The sequence below is a fragment of the Marmota flaviventris genome, chromosome 1, assembly GCF_047511675.1.
Source record: "Marmota flaviventris isolate mMarFla1 chromosome 1, mMarFla1.hap1, whole genome shotgun sequence".
In the NCBI taxonomy this organism is placed as follows: Eukaryota; Metazoa; Chordata; class Mammalia; order Rodentia; family Sciuridae; genus Marmota; species Marmota flaviventris.
The window spans coordinates 133,378,121-133,395,801 of record NC_092498.1 but is presented as its reverse complement, the minus strand read 5'-3'; the positions used below and the strand labels follow the sequence as shown (position 1 = coordinate 133,395,801).

The window sequence follows — 17,681 nt, the reverse complement described above, 5'->3', positions numbered from 1 at the left end:
TGATGTAGTGTGTTCAGCTATTCTAGGGGGAGGGCTGGTCCACTCAAAGCTGAAGTGTCTATATGGGGGTGATAAGTTCCCTGAAAATTGCAAAGTTAAATAAAACAATATAAATAAAATATAAAATCACCTTCTTTGAATACATCTCAGCATATTTTTGGTCTTTGTGTTCAGTTTTTTGAGTTAGATACCTCAAATTAATTTAATGGGCATTAATCTAAGCTTATCTAAGCTTAGACCAGGGTTCACAGCTGAAAGTGGAGGAAAAGAGTATAAAAGAAACTGGAAAGCATTTTCCATTCTATTTTAGGAGAGAAAGCTAAGTCCAATGATCTGTACTCTTCCATACGAAGTTCAAACCTCTATGCCATGCCACTGTAATAAACTATGTTACATTCGCACAATGACTGTTATTCAACTATAAAAATGAGCCATGGAGCCAGGAGAAGATATGGAGGAAATGTGGGTGCATGCTGCTAAGTGAAATAAGTCAATCTCTAAAGGTTATATACTACATTATTTCAAATATACAACAATCTCAAAAAGACAAAATTACAATGACAATAAAGAGGATCTATTGGCAGGGGTTAGGAGGAGTGGGGGTAAGCAATAAATAGGGGGAGCCCAGGGATTTTTAGGGCAGAGAAATTATGATGTAAGGTACCTTAATGGTGCATTCAGGACACAAGTCATTTTTCAAAGTCCACACAATGTATGATACCAACAGAGTAGCCTCTTGCAAACTAGGGGCCTTAGTTAATAATGATGCAATGGTATTAGCTCAAAATTGGAACGAATGTACCAGGTCTATGCAAGATTATGCTGATAAAGGGTAGCTGGCAGAAGGTGAAGGAATACAGAAACTTTTTATACTCTCTGCAAATCTAAAACTGACTTAGAAGTAATCTATTAAGGAAGTCGCTTCCAAAACAATAAGTACTGTTTTCAGAGCATTGCTTGTGGACTCAGTCACAACAATATAATTAAATCCTTTCAAGCCTGGCATTTAAAAACAAAAAATCATCTGGCTTTTTCTGTGGGATTCATAATGTGCCACTCAAAGTATTTTCCCGATTTATTTTTACAACAGCATTAGTTAGGCAAACAGAACTCAAGGCACTGTGGTATTTTAGGTAATAGAGCACATTTGCATACAGTAAGCCTCTGGGGTGTCCATCAAGACATACCAGGAATCTCTGAGGATGGCAGGAGGAGGGAAGGGCTTTGCCTGAGCATCCTCAATTGTCTGCAGCTTTAGTTCATCTTGGTTTCCATTGCTGAGATGGCCCTGAGTAATTAACCGTTTGTTTTGTAAATCAATGCCTTGTCTCTGCCAGCCCATTCTCACTTTGGATCCCCATCATTTTTCCCTTGGTGAGAAACCTGCAGGAAGCCACTGTTCTAAGATCTACTTCCACAGAAGTATAGTTCATGGGAAGCAGAGCGCTGGCTTGAACCCCAGCAGGATGCATTTCTGGAGTCTCAGGTCAGCTGTGCAGCCATGAGGGGCAGTGCAGGAAGGCAGCGTTGAGTCCTTGCTTGTCCAGGCCAGGGGGCCCTAACCCTGGCTGGGGATCTTATCAGTCAGTAGAAACCTGTGTGCTGCTCACACTTCATGAGGAGCTGAGGTCACTGAGGGTTGGAGCTGAGGCCAATACCACTCTCAGTCTGCCCATCACTCTGTGGGTCCAAACCTTGTTGGACTGTATAGTAACCAAACATAAACCAGCATGTATGCTGAGGAACTCACCAGCCCGCTTGCTATGGTTGGATCTGAAGTGTCCCCCCAATCTCAATGTTTGGGGACCTATGTTGGTCATCTTTCCGTCACTGTAATAAAATGCCCCAAATAACCAACTTGTCAGTTGATTCCTTATAAGAAGGAAGGACTTGTTTTGGCTCCTGGTTTCAGGGCCTTCAGTCCATGATCCCTTCATTCCACTTTGTTTGGTGAGGCAGAGCACCGTGGCCGGAGGTCAGGGCAGGACAGTGCTGCTGACCCTAGGGAGACCCAGAAGCAGGTGTTTGTGCAACATTTGACTTGCACAGTACGAGGAGGATTTAGTAAGTGCATTGGCAAGCTACGGTCAAATTGTCTGCCATGAACTCCCTACCCAACCACACACACACACACACTCACACGCACGCACACACACGGGCATGCAGGCCAAAAGATTTGAAAATAAGTTGACAGGCTATGGAGACTCTTTTCTTCCCCCTTTCTCTTCTCATTTCCTGGTTTCCCTGAGCTGAGCAGCTTCCTCCTCCCTGCACTTCCAGCATGCTCTGCTGCCTTGCCACTGGCTGCAAAGCACAAGGACTGACTGATCCCTTGAAACCTCTAAAACTGTGAGTCAAAAGAAACCTAATTCTTTTAAAGTGGATATCTCAGGTGCTTTGCTACAGGGATGGAAAGCTGATCAACACAGTCCATATTATTTTCAGCTTATTATTTGACTTATCATCTAAACATTTCCAAATCCTTAAATTCACAGGCAGAGTCTTTCTCCAGTGAATACGTGATTAATATAAGAAGCAACTTCCCTGCCCAGCCTGGGCCCTGTGCAGGGTGCCAGACAGCCCAGATCCTCAAGGCCTCTCCCTAGGAGGGCTTGATAGGGAGATTTCGTGAGTTCTCCTTGCTGCTCCTGCTTTAGGATTGCAGTACAAGCAGGCCCACTGACCACATGCTCTCCAAATGGCCTTTGGACTGTGAAAGCCACTCACAAAGGCACCTGGTGAGGGTTGCTAGTTAAGTGGGTGCTGCTCACCTGTCACATCAGCTGGTGCTGCAGAGGTGGGGGAGGGGCGGTTTGTACCAAGAGAAACAGAATGAAAGGGCTCAGGTGCTCTTCCCTGTCTCCACCCCTGGCCCTGCCTTCCCCTGTAGCACTTTCTCCTTCTAGTCTCATGTCTGCCAGGTGGGGGGATCCTATTGGGATCCACTTCACACAGGTGGCAGAGACCAGGCTCAGAGAGGGACATTAAGTCTATCCAAGCAGCTTGTGTCCTGGACTTCCTTGGATGCCATCTCAACAGTGCCTCCTGCCTGGGAATGTCGAGATACTTAGCTGTTGACTTAAAGAGGAAATGTGCCTAAGAAGTCATTTTTAGGGGCATCAGGAGCCAAGAGGATGAACATATTTCTTTTTGTGAAAGCTTGTCTGAGTTTAACCTGCTTTGCTTAAAACCAGCCACCTGAAATCCACCTCTGAGGAAGTAGAATGATTCCTGCCCTTTATTCCCTCTAAGAAGACATTTTCCTGACTCAACGAAGAAGCATCCTGAGTTGAAAAGGAAAAAAAAACATTTGCTGACTCGGTGTCTGGGATAAACTTTTCACATTTAACAAGAATAAGTAACTATTGCTCCTACTCACACTATAAAATAGGTCAGGAAACCAGGCGCGGGAGGTGGGAGCTGCCTTGCAGGAGCAGGAGGTAACCTGCAAGGCAATTTTCACCTCCTCCTTCCCAGTTCCCTTGCTGTGGACAGATGACCTTTTATAGAAAAATCTCAAAGTGGCACGTCAACTCCACTAACTTCCCGTGGTAGAAAAAACATTGCTGCATCTCGGAACAGAAAAATTCAGTTGTTGTATGGGATGCTCTCTATTTGCCACCTGACAGCAGAAGGCGGGGATGGAGATTGGCCGTGTCCATTTCTACTCCTTCCTCCATCTTTTATCAAGGTGGCTGACCCAGGAGCCTCCTCAACTCAAGTGCCTTTGGCAGAGAACCTGATTTCCAGGTTAAAAAAAAAAAAAAAAAAGAAGGAATGACCTTGGGGGCCACAGATAAAGCAAGAAGCTGAAAGCCATAGATGATACTGGATTACCTGCTGCGACATGTGACCGAATCAGCCAGGATCACTCAGGTGAACTGGGCTGGCTACTAAATGACCACACAGAGGCAGAAAATACCTTTTGGGGGGGTTCAGTCATGGCTCCTTGACCTCAGCTCCCACAGGGAGGCCATAGAGGCAGGCAAAAGAGAGAGAGAGAGTACACCTGAAACCCTCCTTTTTATTGGGGGAAGCCCTTCAAGAATATTCCACCCAAACAAGGGAAGGGATTGGGTGACAGCCAACAGCAGGGTGTGGCCCAGTCCCATTGGGGGAAGCCCACTCTCAGAGCTGCACTTCCTTGCTCTCACACTGCAAGCAGAGGCCAGTTCCACACCTTCATTATTCAAGGCCAAGGGTAGGTGCTCAGTTCCTGTTCATGGAGGCCCCCAATAATGACCCATCGGCCACATAGTGGGGCTCAGACTGGGAGCTTGAGTTGGGATTTTATGAAATCATAACCAGTCGCAATAGATTACCCAGGATTCCTGGGAGTGAAATCATCAACTGCGACACAACCACTGTATTAATTAACCTCATTCTAGCAATGAGAAAAAAATATATTTTGGTTTCAAATGCCTTCCCTTAGGGAACATGCAACCTTAAAAACAGCGTGATTTATAATCTTGGTTCAGGGGGAAATAAATTGCAATGTTGGGGCTTGGTTGAAAAACCAGAATTGAGATACCATCTTTCTGCTTGATTCATTGGGACTAAATTGGTTTCTGGAGGGGATGATAAATCCAGACAGCCTCTGACTTTTGCAATCCATCTTAATGAAATGCTTCAGTAGGCTCTTATCCACACTCCGACAGCCAATGGCTTTCCTTTTACCTGGGCCAGAGCATTTTAATTTTTTTTAAATTTTTAAATGATTTATCATTACTCTACTAAGTCAATCTAACCACTAGCACTGTACATCTTAGTCAAATGTTTAAGTTATTTATACGTAGTAACTATAAAACAGGGATAGTTCAGGCATAGTGTGGAGTCAAGATTACTTCTTTCAAATTTGTCATACAGAAAAGGATTCCTGTGTAAGACAGAAAAAAATTCACGTTGAAAATGTTTTTAATTACTACCTTGATGCAGTGAATTGTGACCTTAGTTTCACAATCTCTCATAGTACTTGCTCACAAAAATAATGTTTCACAGAGTATTTGGGAATGCAAAACACATTGTCATGGTAGAAAACTTGGAAATTCAAAAGAAAAATAGGCCAGACTTGAGCATCCACCCTATGCCCGTCAAGAATGGCCATTTCTTGTTGTGGAGTCGTCTGTGCTTATACCATGTATAAATATGTACATGTGTTCCGTGGGTTTTAATGCAGTTATTGAATGCATCATGAGAATTCTGAGATTCATGAGATTCTGTTTTATGAACACCCAGTCTCCTTCCTATTGGCCATTGGCCATAATTTCTGTCACTGTTCTATGTATCTCTTTGATAATTCCTCTGCTCATGACCTCTTTGAACAAGTGTCCAGGCATACTCTGGGGTACTTCTGAGAACGGGGGCTGCTGGGGTCCTCATACATTTGCCCTTGCAAAAGGCCTGTGGGGAGTGGCCAGGTCCAGGAACAGTGCCCCAGGCAATGCCTTCTCCTGCTGTTGGGCCTTTGGTTGCAGAATAAGACCTCCTGGGACTCCACATGGAACCAAAGGCCCCCATGTGCACAATGGGATCAAAGCCAGTCTTCCGCAGGACAGGAGACAACTGTGGAAACACCCCATCCCCAGAGACCTGCAGAGAAACAAGCCTGCCAGATCTCTTCTGGCCCATCTGAGCTCTGTCCCTGAAAGGACAAAGACAGCTCCCCCTAAAAAAAAAAAAAAAAAAATTGTGAAAGAGGAATCCTTAGTTATATATTTATTTTATAGTTATATATACAAATATATATGCACACCCACACCCACACCCACACACACACACACACACATATATATATATATATATATATATATATATATATATATATATATATATATAATATAAATGACTGTATATAATAAAATTAAACATTTATTGAATGAATACATTCAATTTATTTTGAATTCATGTAAAATGTATTTATATGTATATATAAAATGGCACATATTTTATGTTTAATCATATACACATAAGCACATAGAAATTTATGTATTTATAATATAAAACCTGGACATCAAAGTCATGGTAAATAGGAAAGAAATCCTTAAATTTTAAATTTTAACCTATTGGATTCAGGCCAAATTAATTAAAACTCTGCAGGTGTTGAGTGCTTGATTCATGTTAGAATCTGATTACTTCTATGGTCAGTACTCAGCTCAAGAGACAAGGTAGGACAAGCCCCCAGAGGCCTGCCTAAACTCCTTCATGTTCCATCTATTCAAAGGAATCCACTATCCTGATGTCTGACAGCCTCAGTTAATTCTGCATGTGATATATATATATATATATATATATATATATATATATATATATATATATATATATATATATATATAATGGAATTGTACTATATACATAGTAGTTTTTCTCTATGGACCCTGGGCAGTTCTGTGATGGGCAAAAGATTTGCAGCATGCATTTCTGTGTCCGGCTTCTTTTGTAAAACTGTATTGCAAGTAGTTATGGGAAATTCGTTGTCATTGCTGTAGAGAGTTCTTGGCATGAGCACACCACAACACCACAATCTAGCTGTCCATCCTGCTTTAACACTTACTTTACGATTCTCACAAATGCTACTTGAGGATGTGCGCTGTGTAGGCAGAATTCTAGGTTCTGACAAGGACAGTTAGAGTCTTCCTGGAAGAGATGGACACAGCTGATCATAACTTAGATAAAGATAATAGTGTGTGAGCAGTCGTCCGGCGGTTTGGGGAAGGTGAAGTGGAAGGGAGGGAAAAATAGATTGAGTGGTCATGGCCAATGCCTCCAGAGAGAGAGTATTTGTACTAACACCCAAATTAAGACCAGGGATCAAGCAAAATTAAGTGGAAAGGAAGATTAATCCAGAACAGAGTGGGACTAAACAAGCAGCCCAACCTGAGAGGAAATCTAAGCTGCTTGAGGAGCAGCAAGAAACAGTGACAGGAACCTGATGCAGAGGGGCGGACGGAGCATGGGACTCCAGGTGGCCATCGGGGGCCAGAAGGAAGATGCCCACAGGCCATGGTGAGGGCGAGGCTGTCACTGAGGCTCTGGAGCAGGGGGGTCCCATAGTCGTGTGCACTGCAGAGAGCTCTCATTTCCTGTGCTCTTTGCCATCTGAACACCTGGCTGTCCGTAGGCAATGAAATAGGTGGGAATATAAGAGAATAAACAGACTTTATTGGGTAATGGAAATGGGAATTTACAGTAATCCATTTTGAGAATTCTCATTTCTACTTTAGCAGAGCCACGAAACACAGATTAGATTCACCCCGAGAAGAGCTGGAAAAGCCCAGCTCCTGCCTCCGACCCCAGTGGTCTCTGCCCTAGTTGGCTACTTTGTAGGTCAGAGCAGGTTCCATGATTCTAAAGGGAAAATCACCATGACGGCTCTTCTAAATCTGCTGAGCACAAAGTGAATTAGATGAGACTTCTGAACATGCTTTTGATTTTTTAGGGAAAAGATTCATAAGTAATTGGTTCAGGCAGAAACCATTCTCATCCTGCTGTGCCTTTAAAGATGAATTATACAGATAAGTTGTGTAAGAAACAATAATGACCCTGTGGAGGTTGCCTCTTGCTGAATGAACCCTGAGCATTCACCTCTCAGTCTGTGAATACTGTAAGAACCCGGGGCTTGTCATCTATTTCCAGTGTCACCTGCCCTCTTGTCTTATGGACCCACTCCATTGACTTTCCTCACTTATTCTTTGTGTGTCACATATTAATGCTTATTTAGGAGTGACTGTTTGCTGAGATGCTGATTTTTAAATTTGTGAAGAGGTAATGTGTGGAAAGGAGAGGCTTTCCCTTCAGGTGAGTTGAAGAAGCTGGCTCCCACTGGTGATGTTCATGGCAGCTATCTCTTTCTTGTAGGGATGCTGAAATACCCTGTTTCATTAGACTCTACATTAGCTTACTCATCCATATACCCATTAAGCAAACACTGTTGGTATACAGTAAGGTCTACACATTACCTGGATGGGATTAAAAAGAGAAACCCAGTTCCTGCCCATGGAAAACTTAGAACTAAGTATCAATGGAAGAGTATCACCTTACTTCAACTGTTAAGGAGCTATTGCAGGGGATTGCAGGGTTCTCCTTGCTCACATAGAAACACACATGAGTGTTCTACCTGAAAGACTAACCCTATTTATTCTACCTGCATTTTAACCTGATATTTTATGAATGCATTTAAATGTTTTATTTTAAGCTATCTATTTTGATTTTATAGTTCTTTTAATCCTAAATATTAAAAATATCAAAAAAAGGACTTTAAAATTAAAGAATAGTCAAAGGGCAGATAAAAGATGCAATTCTCATCTTTCTAAACCCGTGCTATGTAAAGGACCAAACACAATTGATCATCTTAATAACATGTTGAAACGGTAAACCAAAGGAACACATTCAAAGCCATGAACTGGGAATCTGAAAGAGGCAAGCTTTCTGTATGTCTGTTTGTGATAATATGTGTTCTGCAGTGCTGTGTTACTTTCTTTTATTTTTTTCCAATAAAATATGTTCAGGAGCTTCCAGGAAAGGGAGTAATAATAAATAGTTCACCCTTCTACATAAAATATAAATTAATGAGTTAAATGATCAGAAAAGTATAGGAAACAATTTCAAATGCACAGAATATGGGCCACCAAGGGTAGTGAGTCTTGAGAAAATGAAAAATAATGAGGTGAATTCCAGAACTGTCCCAAATGCTGCTTTTAGAGGGTGTCCACAGGAAGGGAGGGAGAATGCAGGGTGAGGCCATCTACTGCAAAGTGAGGAGCTAGACAAGAGGGTCCAGGCAGCTGAAGGATGCAGAGAAAAGTCTCTGGTTACCTGTGAGGGTACTTCCAGCTGTCCAGCAGGGTGCTGACCAGCACATGAAGGAGAAACCTACCAAGGCCCTGGGAAGGGCCACATGGGAGAGTCAGGGAGTAGGACCATGGTACCGTGCAAAAGCCTGGGGTGGTCTCTGCCACATCAGGGAAACAAGAAGACCTCAAAATTCAAATGGAAATAAGGTGGGACACTTTATAAGGCCTGCAATTCAAACTGGGAAATAATCAGCTCTTAGCTCTAAATTCATGCTGCCCTGATCCTTCTGAAGAAATCCTAAAAGCCTAACAAAACGGATCCAATGATTTCTGAGTCCTTTAATAGTGTTCCACAACAAACACAGTTTATGAATATAGAGAAATAAAATGTGTGTGGCTCTCCATGAAATAAATTTTACAGTATTTTGCTTTCAGTTAAAAATTACCGGTCATGCAAGAAAATGATAACCCTGGAGTAGAAATGTCAGTCAGCTGAGCTGACCTACTACCGGCACATAGGCCGGGATGAGAGTCAGAGGACATTAAGACAGGTACTCCATGGGCTCAAAGAGCAGGAGAAAGGCTGAATACATTGCCTGGACATTGAAAGATGAAAAAAACACAAGCGGAACTGGTCCAGATGACATCTGCAATGTGTGTGAGAGGAAAAATCATGCTGGGAATGTGGACAGCAGGTTAGACAATGGCGAAGAAGAAATTAGTGAAAGTGAAGCAAAGAGATCGAGACCATCCAAACTCAGACACATAGAGCTAAAAAGACCCTGTGAAAATGGAAACAAAAAGTAACAGAGATTCATTATGCTCAGACGAGGTGACCTGATAAGTGTGTAATTGAAATTTTCAAAACAGGGAGGTTGGAAAATCAATTGAATAAGTAATGTAATGAAATGATAAGCTCAGGAATCCAAATAACTCAATAAAAGTCAAGAGCAGGAAACTTTTTTTTAAAAATCATATAGAGAACTCACAACCAACTGCTCAAAACTAGTTTCAAAGCAAAAATCTTGGAAATAACTAGAGGAAAAAGAAATGTTACACCAAGAAGCACTCTGAGAATTGTATGTTTCTTGTCAAAAGCAAAGCAAGCAGGAAGAATCAAAAGACACCATTTTCAAACGAGGGAAAAAAAGGAAGCTGTCAAACTAGAATTCTAGAGTCAGAAATTGGTGTGTGTATGCTTTTATTTCTTAACTCTTTTTCTTTTTTGAGGTGCTGGAGATTGAACCCAATGGTGCTTTATCACGAAGCTACATACCCAGCCCTTTTTAGTTTTTGAGATAGGGCTTTGCTTAGTTGCCCAGGCTGACTAGGAACATGAATCTTCCTGCCTCATCCTCCTGGGTAGCTGGATCATAGGCCTGTGCCATGGAGCCCAACTGATTTTTCATTTTTTGAAGTGAAGTCTTCTTATAATTCTCTGAACATTTTTCAGTCTGAAAAATGTCCCTTTTTTTTTTCTCTGCATTTAAAATATGCACACACACAGATGGATGTGGTGGAGCAGACCTAGGATCCCAGCCTCTCTGGAAGCTGAGACAGGAGGATCTCAAGCTCCAGGTCAGATGGTGCAACTTAGTAAGATCCTGTCTCAAAATGAAAAATAGAAGGGGCTGGGATATAATTGCACTCCCTTCACACACCACCACCACCCCCGAAAAAAGAAAAAAAATCGTTTGATGGAAGAAAATACTAATACTAGGTGGAAATATAGATCTAAGGAATAAAAAAGAATTCCAAATGGCAAGCATTTTGGTAAACAAAGAAATAGTTTATACTTTATTATTTCAATTAACTTAAAAGATAATGAAGCTGAATTAATTCATGGAGGAAATGCTTAGAAAGTACCTATTGGGTCACAGGCACAGGAGGGCCTTCTGTTACACTGTGGTAAAACAACTGTGAAAAAATAAGTTAAACTCTGTATTCTGGAGCACAGAGAAATATACAATTTACTTTCTTTATAACAACTTTGTTTTATTAAAAATAAAGTTATAAATAAGCAAATAACCAAGTTTCTAGTTATTAGCACATTTTCGACTGTGCATCCCAAGCGGACTCAGGGCATCACTGGCTTCCACAGCCCCTTCGGGATGGGAATTCATGTGCATTGATGGATTGAGCCAGGGCTCTTGAGATTGTCCTTGGTGTCAGGACAAGTTGTAGGTAGGCTGTATGTTGACTGAATTCCCTTTGCACATGCTACAATTGTCAGTCGATGAAAATCACAATTAGTTTGATTTGATTGCAAAAGTCCTATACGGGCATTGATATAGCTTTTATTGTTTGATAAATATTTCTGTATCTATTAATCTTTTTCTAACCTTGTACAAATCCCTGAAAGACAGATTGCCTTAACTTATCTTAAAGGCCCGACTTCCATCTCCCTGATTGAACACACCTGGGGATTCTTATCGGAGCATGCGCAGCACAGAGACAGACCCTGTCATTGGGGCAATGAGAAGCCCGCTTCAGGCTCTGAGCAATACATGCATTAGTTGCTTCTCTACATCTTTCCAGTGTTGTGTCTGTATTAGTTTCCTAGAGCTGTTTTAACAATTTAACAAAGTACCACAAGAGCTTAGGGTCAAAGTGGAACAACAGAAGTTCTGAGTCTAGTGTGCAAACTTAAAGTGTTGGTAGAGCCATGTTCCCTCTTGAAAGCTCTAGGGAGGTCCTTCCTGGCCTCTTTCCACTTCTGGTAGCCCCAGGAACCCTTGGCTCCTGAGTCACTCCATCTGCTGGAGTGATGCTCACAAGTACAGAGGTTAGGTCTTTGGGGGACACAATTTGACCCATAAAATGAGGCTTAGTAACAGGGATTTCTGTGATCTTAGGCATCAACAGAGGTGAAATAAAGCTGCAGTACCAACGGTCCCTAGGTTGTCCTCATAAGGTGAGGGCAGGTGTGAAGAGTGCCATTCTGGACTCATGAGTCTTTGCATTAGAAGGAGTTTAACATTAGGAAGCCCTTCCCAGCTCAGGCATTTAGGGTGGAAAAAGGTGTGTGTTCATATGTGTGTGTGTGTGTGTGTGTGTGTGTGTGTGTGTGTTGGGGGGAGGATTGGCAGGTGGAGGATAGAATTAAAAGGAGTTGGAAAAACCCTTCCATAGCTGAAGGTTCTTCTGAAAATTTATAATCAAGAAATGGATTTTTTTAAAAAATGGGAAATTCTTAGTTGGACTTTGGAAATTTAGTTATTTCAGTCCTCTGAAAAAGAATGAAATGCTACTAAATCATAACAGAATATAAGAACAGCACATGGAAACCATTGAAATTGTATAAAATTAGACAATTTTTATTACCAAGGGATGCTAGCAAGCATCTAGAAAGAAAACCTTACCTATTCATGCAGTCACAACACAAAGCCGAAACCCTATGTTAATGTATCTAGATATACTTTTTTCTAAATCGAATTTCAAATTCTTACTTTATTATCAGATATATCCCCAGGCCTCCAATAATGTGAGCTTTGCTCAGGGGGAATTTCCTGTTTAAGTCTCTGAGCATCACCATAATAACACTGTTTCCTTTGGGATCCTCTAGGAATTCTTCTGATCCAAGGCTTCCAGGCAATCAGATTGCTACATTTTCTTAATTTAGAAACTCAAATGGTCTCCAGTGGATATGTGCATAGGCTGAATTGAAGAGACTGTTCAGCTCTTTGTTCTAAACATCCATTTCCAACTTCAGATTTTCCAGCAAGTCCCAGCTGAGCACTGCCTGGGCAGGGACAAATATGTCCACACATAGTGTGAGGGTCTGGGGGTCCGATAATCTTAAAGCCCAGGCACAAGGCACCTGAGCACTCTTTAGAATGACAGAGCTCTGTTGGTAGCTCTCAAGCTATTTAACAGGTGACCATCACACCTAAAAAAACACCAGCAGGAAGACATTAAGACTGTAACTCACAGTGCTAGGAACATAGAAATAGCATATGATGAATGGGATATGTAGTGTTCACATCCCAGGGGCTCAAGGTCAAAGTGGAACAATTCCCTGATGCTGTTGCACAAATGAATGAAATGAGAACATGCTGTACAGGAGAGGTTCGAAGATTAGCAAATCGACCCAGGCTGCTGGCCTCGGGCTGAGTCAGTCCTAAAAGACTCTGCTACAGAAGCATCCAGCAGGTAGGCAGAAGCACCGGCTCTGTGGGATTCACTGGCTAACCCAGCTCAGAATGGAAACACCATTCCCTTCAGAGCCTTTGAGCACAGACAGGTATCTCTGGGGGTTGGGGTTGGTACTGAGATCTTACAGGGCTGAGTTTTGCTATTTCTTTTTACATCCCTGTGTGCCTATGTTGCATTTGTGGGTGTGACAATGATGTGGCAGGTGTGCAGCCACTGCTAAACCAACACCTTATTCTGAGTCTTTTTGTCCATTTCAGAGATTGCCCCTGATTTAGACAGAAATCTTAGAGACTCTATTGCAGGTGTGCTGACTGGGGACATGTTCACAGCTCCAGGCATTAGCCTCAGAGTATGTCTTTTATAGTCGCTCATGTAGTCTGCTTGGCCACACTGGGGACTGATTTGTGCATCTTTCTGTTCTTTCTTCCTGGAGTCCTGCTCTTCAATGCTAAGGTGCTGACGACACCATCAATCTTCTTGGGATATGAGTGTTTAAACCTCAGTCATCACAGTAGCCTCCTGCTGTCGACGCCCTAGGAAGGGAAATGGGAAGCAGAGCTCAGAAAGAAACAATGTGACCCGATGGAGGCCCCGTCTCTACACAATCTCCAAGGTCTTCAAGGCCCCAGTCTGCTGACTTGTATTCATGTCCCGTAATCCACTCTCCATTGAGAGTGTGGTCATCTTAAGGCATAAATCAAGTATTGTCTCTCCTTGCTGAACACCTATCAGAGTCTTCCCCTTTGGATTGGAATAAAACTCAAAGGCCTTGCCACACCTTAGCAGACCTCTGGGCAGTACCTGATTCTTTTCCTCCTACCTGGTGTCTCCAACTTCCCTTTGCTGTCTACCTTCAGCCTTGTGAGCTTCTTCCTTTGCCTCAAACATACCAGGTTACCTGAGTCGGCACTGTCAGAATGAAACTCTATGACAGCTGAGCTTGGCCATAGGCAGAAGAGCCCGTGGGGACAAGAACAGAGATTTCTTCTCTCCATTTCTTCTGCCATGTTTCCCACACTGGCATGTTGATGCAGGGTTTCTGATTTCAGAACACAGGGAAAACCACTCAGGAGAACTGCCACCCAAGAGCTCTGAAAATAAAGTCTCCAGTACACAGCACGCAGGGATTTGCTGCATACATAGGACTTGCCCTTTAATAACTACGCCCCATCCAGGATGAGAGTCACTAAGAAGCAACCCAGGGGAAAGCTGTAAGCAGACATTTGTGCTTCCAACCTTTTTCCTTTACATATCGCCATCAAATCCTCATTGGTTGATGAGCAGTGGAGGAGAATCCCCAGCCTCACCAGCCTGTGGTTAGGATTCACCCCTTTCCCTTTCACTCCTCAGCCTTCCTGATCTCAGTTCATGTTAATAGGTTTCCTTGTTGTGAGGATTAAATGAGATCACAGGATAACACCTTGCAAGCAGATTAAATCCTAATGCCAGAAAATAAGTGCCCCTCTGATTTTGCATTTCTGTCTGTAGGAGATGCTCTGCATGCGTGGAGCAGGATGTTCTCAGCAAAGCATCACCATCGCCCAAGCAAGGTAAGAGACCAGAATGCAGATTTTCAAAGGAGCCTCTAAAAACTTATTCACCAACTCAGTCTCTTTGCCATTCAAAGCAGGCCGGAGGAGGGAGTAGGTGGGAAGATTAGGAGAGTCTCAGGATTGGGTGGGCTATCAGGGACCAAGATCTGACCACCCAGGGATGCTAGCACTCACACCTTGTTAATATGACACACTGACACATTGACAGGCAGAGGAAGCCCCTCATAGCATGAGACAGTCCAAAGGTGTGGGGGCCACCACCCAGAAGGGATGAGAGCCAGAGGACTCCTGGTGGAAATGATGCTCACGCATCTAGCTTCTGTGGCCCAACTGCATGGTGGGGGTCTCCAGGTCAGAGAGCTCAAAAGCATAGGAGCCACTTGGGGGTCTTTATTGCTACAGGATTTGTCTTATCTGTGCCTGGCAGATGTTGGATACCACTTTGCAGAGCACGCCAGGCAGGCAGGCTTTTGATGGCTAAAAATATGCTTATTGAGGCTGTGCTAATAACAATGAGATGTGTAAAAGTTTGAGTGTGGCTCTGGCACGCTTTCAAGCTAACAGGTCCCAGACTGTTATAAAGAAGTAAACAACCTGGAGGCCACTGTCCAGAGGCCATCTTGGATTTGTTTATACGACAGGGTAGAAGTTATGGGAGAAAAGAAGAATCTTTCATGACAGCTGCCACTCCTAAGGTGGGGAGATTGGGGGCTGCTGCTTTCTTTATTTACTGACTGATGGGCCACATGGACAACTTGAAACTTGGAGATGTCATGGACTATGGTATGATTTCTTCTCTAGAAATGTGCAGGGGGCTTTGTAACCTGCCTGGTGGCAGAGGGTCTGGGGGCTGCTCTGTGAGGAGGGACCTGGTGCTCCGGTTAGAAGGACATGTGTACCTGCGTTCCAGGCCTGGGACAGTCATGCCATGTAGCCCAACAGGGACTTGGGAGAGTGAAGAGGGTAATATCAATAATTAAGCCACAACAACAGAAATTGCCTGGGGTGGTTTTGAGGAAAATAACGCATGATAACCTACCCATGCAGGACGAAAGTGCAGCCTAAACATCTTTGAGAACTTTCAGGGACCTCTTTGGGAAAGCTGTGGGAAATGAGTATCTGTCCTGGGTGGATGGAGGATAAATGGAAGTAGGGGAGAGGAGGGAGGGGAGAGAAGGCAACAGCAGCCGGCTGTGAGTGGACCAGAGGATGTCTCACCAAGGAGTCCAGCAGGAGCCCTTGGAAAGGATAAGGAAGTCCCCACAGGAAATGGAGTCTACCTCCACAAGACCAGAACATGACACCAGCTTGAGAAGCCACCTGCATAAGAGCCTCACAGACCCTCTCTGTTCACATCCCTTCCATCCATCCCTGGCAAGCCAGCCATCGGCTGTTGGGCTGACAGGGCAGGAAGAAAAGGAAACAGAAAGAGCATTTATGTCCATAGATACTGAAATGGCAATTCAACATGCAACCCTAATGACAAACACTGAGAAAATAAAAGTGGGGTATTTGGATGTGAGTGTTAAAGCCAACAGTTGACATAATGTGAGGACCCTTGAAGGATCCCAGTGAAACTATGAGCAAGGCAAGAAGGTCAACCATTTCCACCATAATGTAAGTGATCTTGAGGTACTCATCAGATAATTAGAGATTATGGTCATCAAAGTTAGGAAGAAATAAAACAGAGAAGACCTGATTAGGTAGCTACAGAATCAATGATAAAATTAACCCAAAAGATTTCCACAGGACAGGAAAACAAAACATTAACATACAAAATCAATAGTGTATATATGCACAAATAATAACCAGATAGAAGATGAAGTTAATCCATGTACCTCAGTTATAATAGAAAAAAGAAATAAACATTTATGGATAAGCAGGAGCAGAGGAGTTTGCAGCCAATATGCAGGAAAGCATAAACACGTCTCCTGATAAAAATAAGCTTGAATGTGTTGGTCCCCCCTCAGTCGAGGTGACACACGTCAACATTATCAACAGCTCAATTATCTCTGACTTCATGTACAGCTTTAATGTGATCCCAGTGAAAATCTTAAGGAATGTTTTCTTGGAGCCACGCAAGTTGATTTTAAAATTTGTATAGCTCAATAAGCAGAAGAATAGCCAGAAGATACTAGAATAAAAAGTCTGGGAGGGGGTTCCTCATGCTGGGTATCAAAACAAAGGGGGACGCAAGGGACCAGAACTCTGAGGGCCGGAGGGGCAGACAAAATGGGGGAGGGGGAAGCAAAGGGCAAAAGGGAATATAAATCATTCAGTTTTGAAAATGAATGACATTCTGATCAGTGTTTTTATCCTGGATGTGGCTGGAGGATATTGTGTTAATTGATTGAAATGAGCCAGACTCAAAAGGGCAGGCATTATAATGATGATGATGATGATGATGATGATAATAATAATAATAATAATAATAATAATAATAATAATAATAATAATAAATAGTTTTAGTATTAGTATTATATAATGCTTCTTACAGGAGGCCCCACAATAGTCAATTCAGGGAGACAGGAAGTAGAGGGTGGCTTCCAGGGGTGGGCAGGGGCCTGTGGTGAGCAGTGTATTAATGAGTACAGTCTCAAGTTTGGGCAACACAGAGGGTTCTGGAGGTGGTGTTGCTGCAGGTTGCATAACAATGGGAAGGTAGGTGAGGCCACTGAATCACCTACACCTAACAAGATTAGAAAGGCACAGGTTAGGTTGAGCATAAATTCAGCACAGTAAAAATCAATGAATAAAAAGAGGACAGAGAATGTACTATCTCTGGTGTAAGAAAAAAGAGAAAATAGTAGAATATGCACATATCTGTGTTTATTTACCAAAGCAATCACGAGAATGCGTGAGGCAGAGTTCTCCAGAGCAATGGAATCAATGGGCTATTATACAAATGAATAGCATAGATATTTAAGAGGAGACTTTTAGGGTCATTGGCTCTTAGGATCTTGGGGTGTGAGAAGCCTCATGAGATACATCTGCAGGCTGAAGAGCCAGGAAAACCAGTGATGTCATTTACTGTGAGGCCAGAGCCCTGAGGAGCACAGAGGGTTGGGTGGTGGTACATCAGCTGGTCTAAGCCCTGTCTGCATCTGAAGAGTCAAGAACAGGAGGACATTGAAGAGATGGCCCATTTCAAGGGAAGAAAGTAACTCGCTCTTCTCCCATCTCG

General features: G+C 42.9%; 1 long non-coding RNA gene across 1 annotated transcript in view; it reads left to right on the top strand.

Moving 5' to 3' along the window:
- Positions 1 to 2,194: 2,194 nt before the first annotated feature.
- LOC139704792 (uncharacterized) overlaps positions 2,195 to 17,681 on the top strand; it is a 32,663-nt gene continuing 17,176 nt past the window's right edge. The window contains exons 1-2 of the long non-coding RNA XR_011706812.1: positions 2,195 to 2,349; positions 14,433 to 14,494. This is a non-coding gene — a long non-coding RNA (uncharacterized lncRNA). The remainder of the gene's footprint in view (positions 2,350 to 14,432; positions 14,495 to 17,681) is intronic.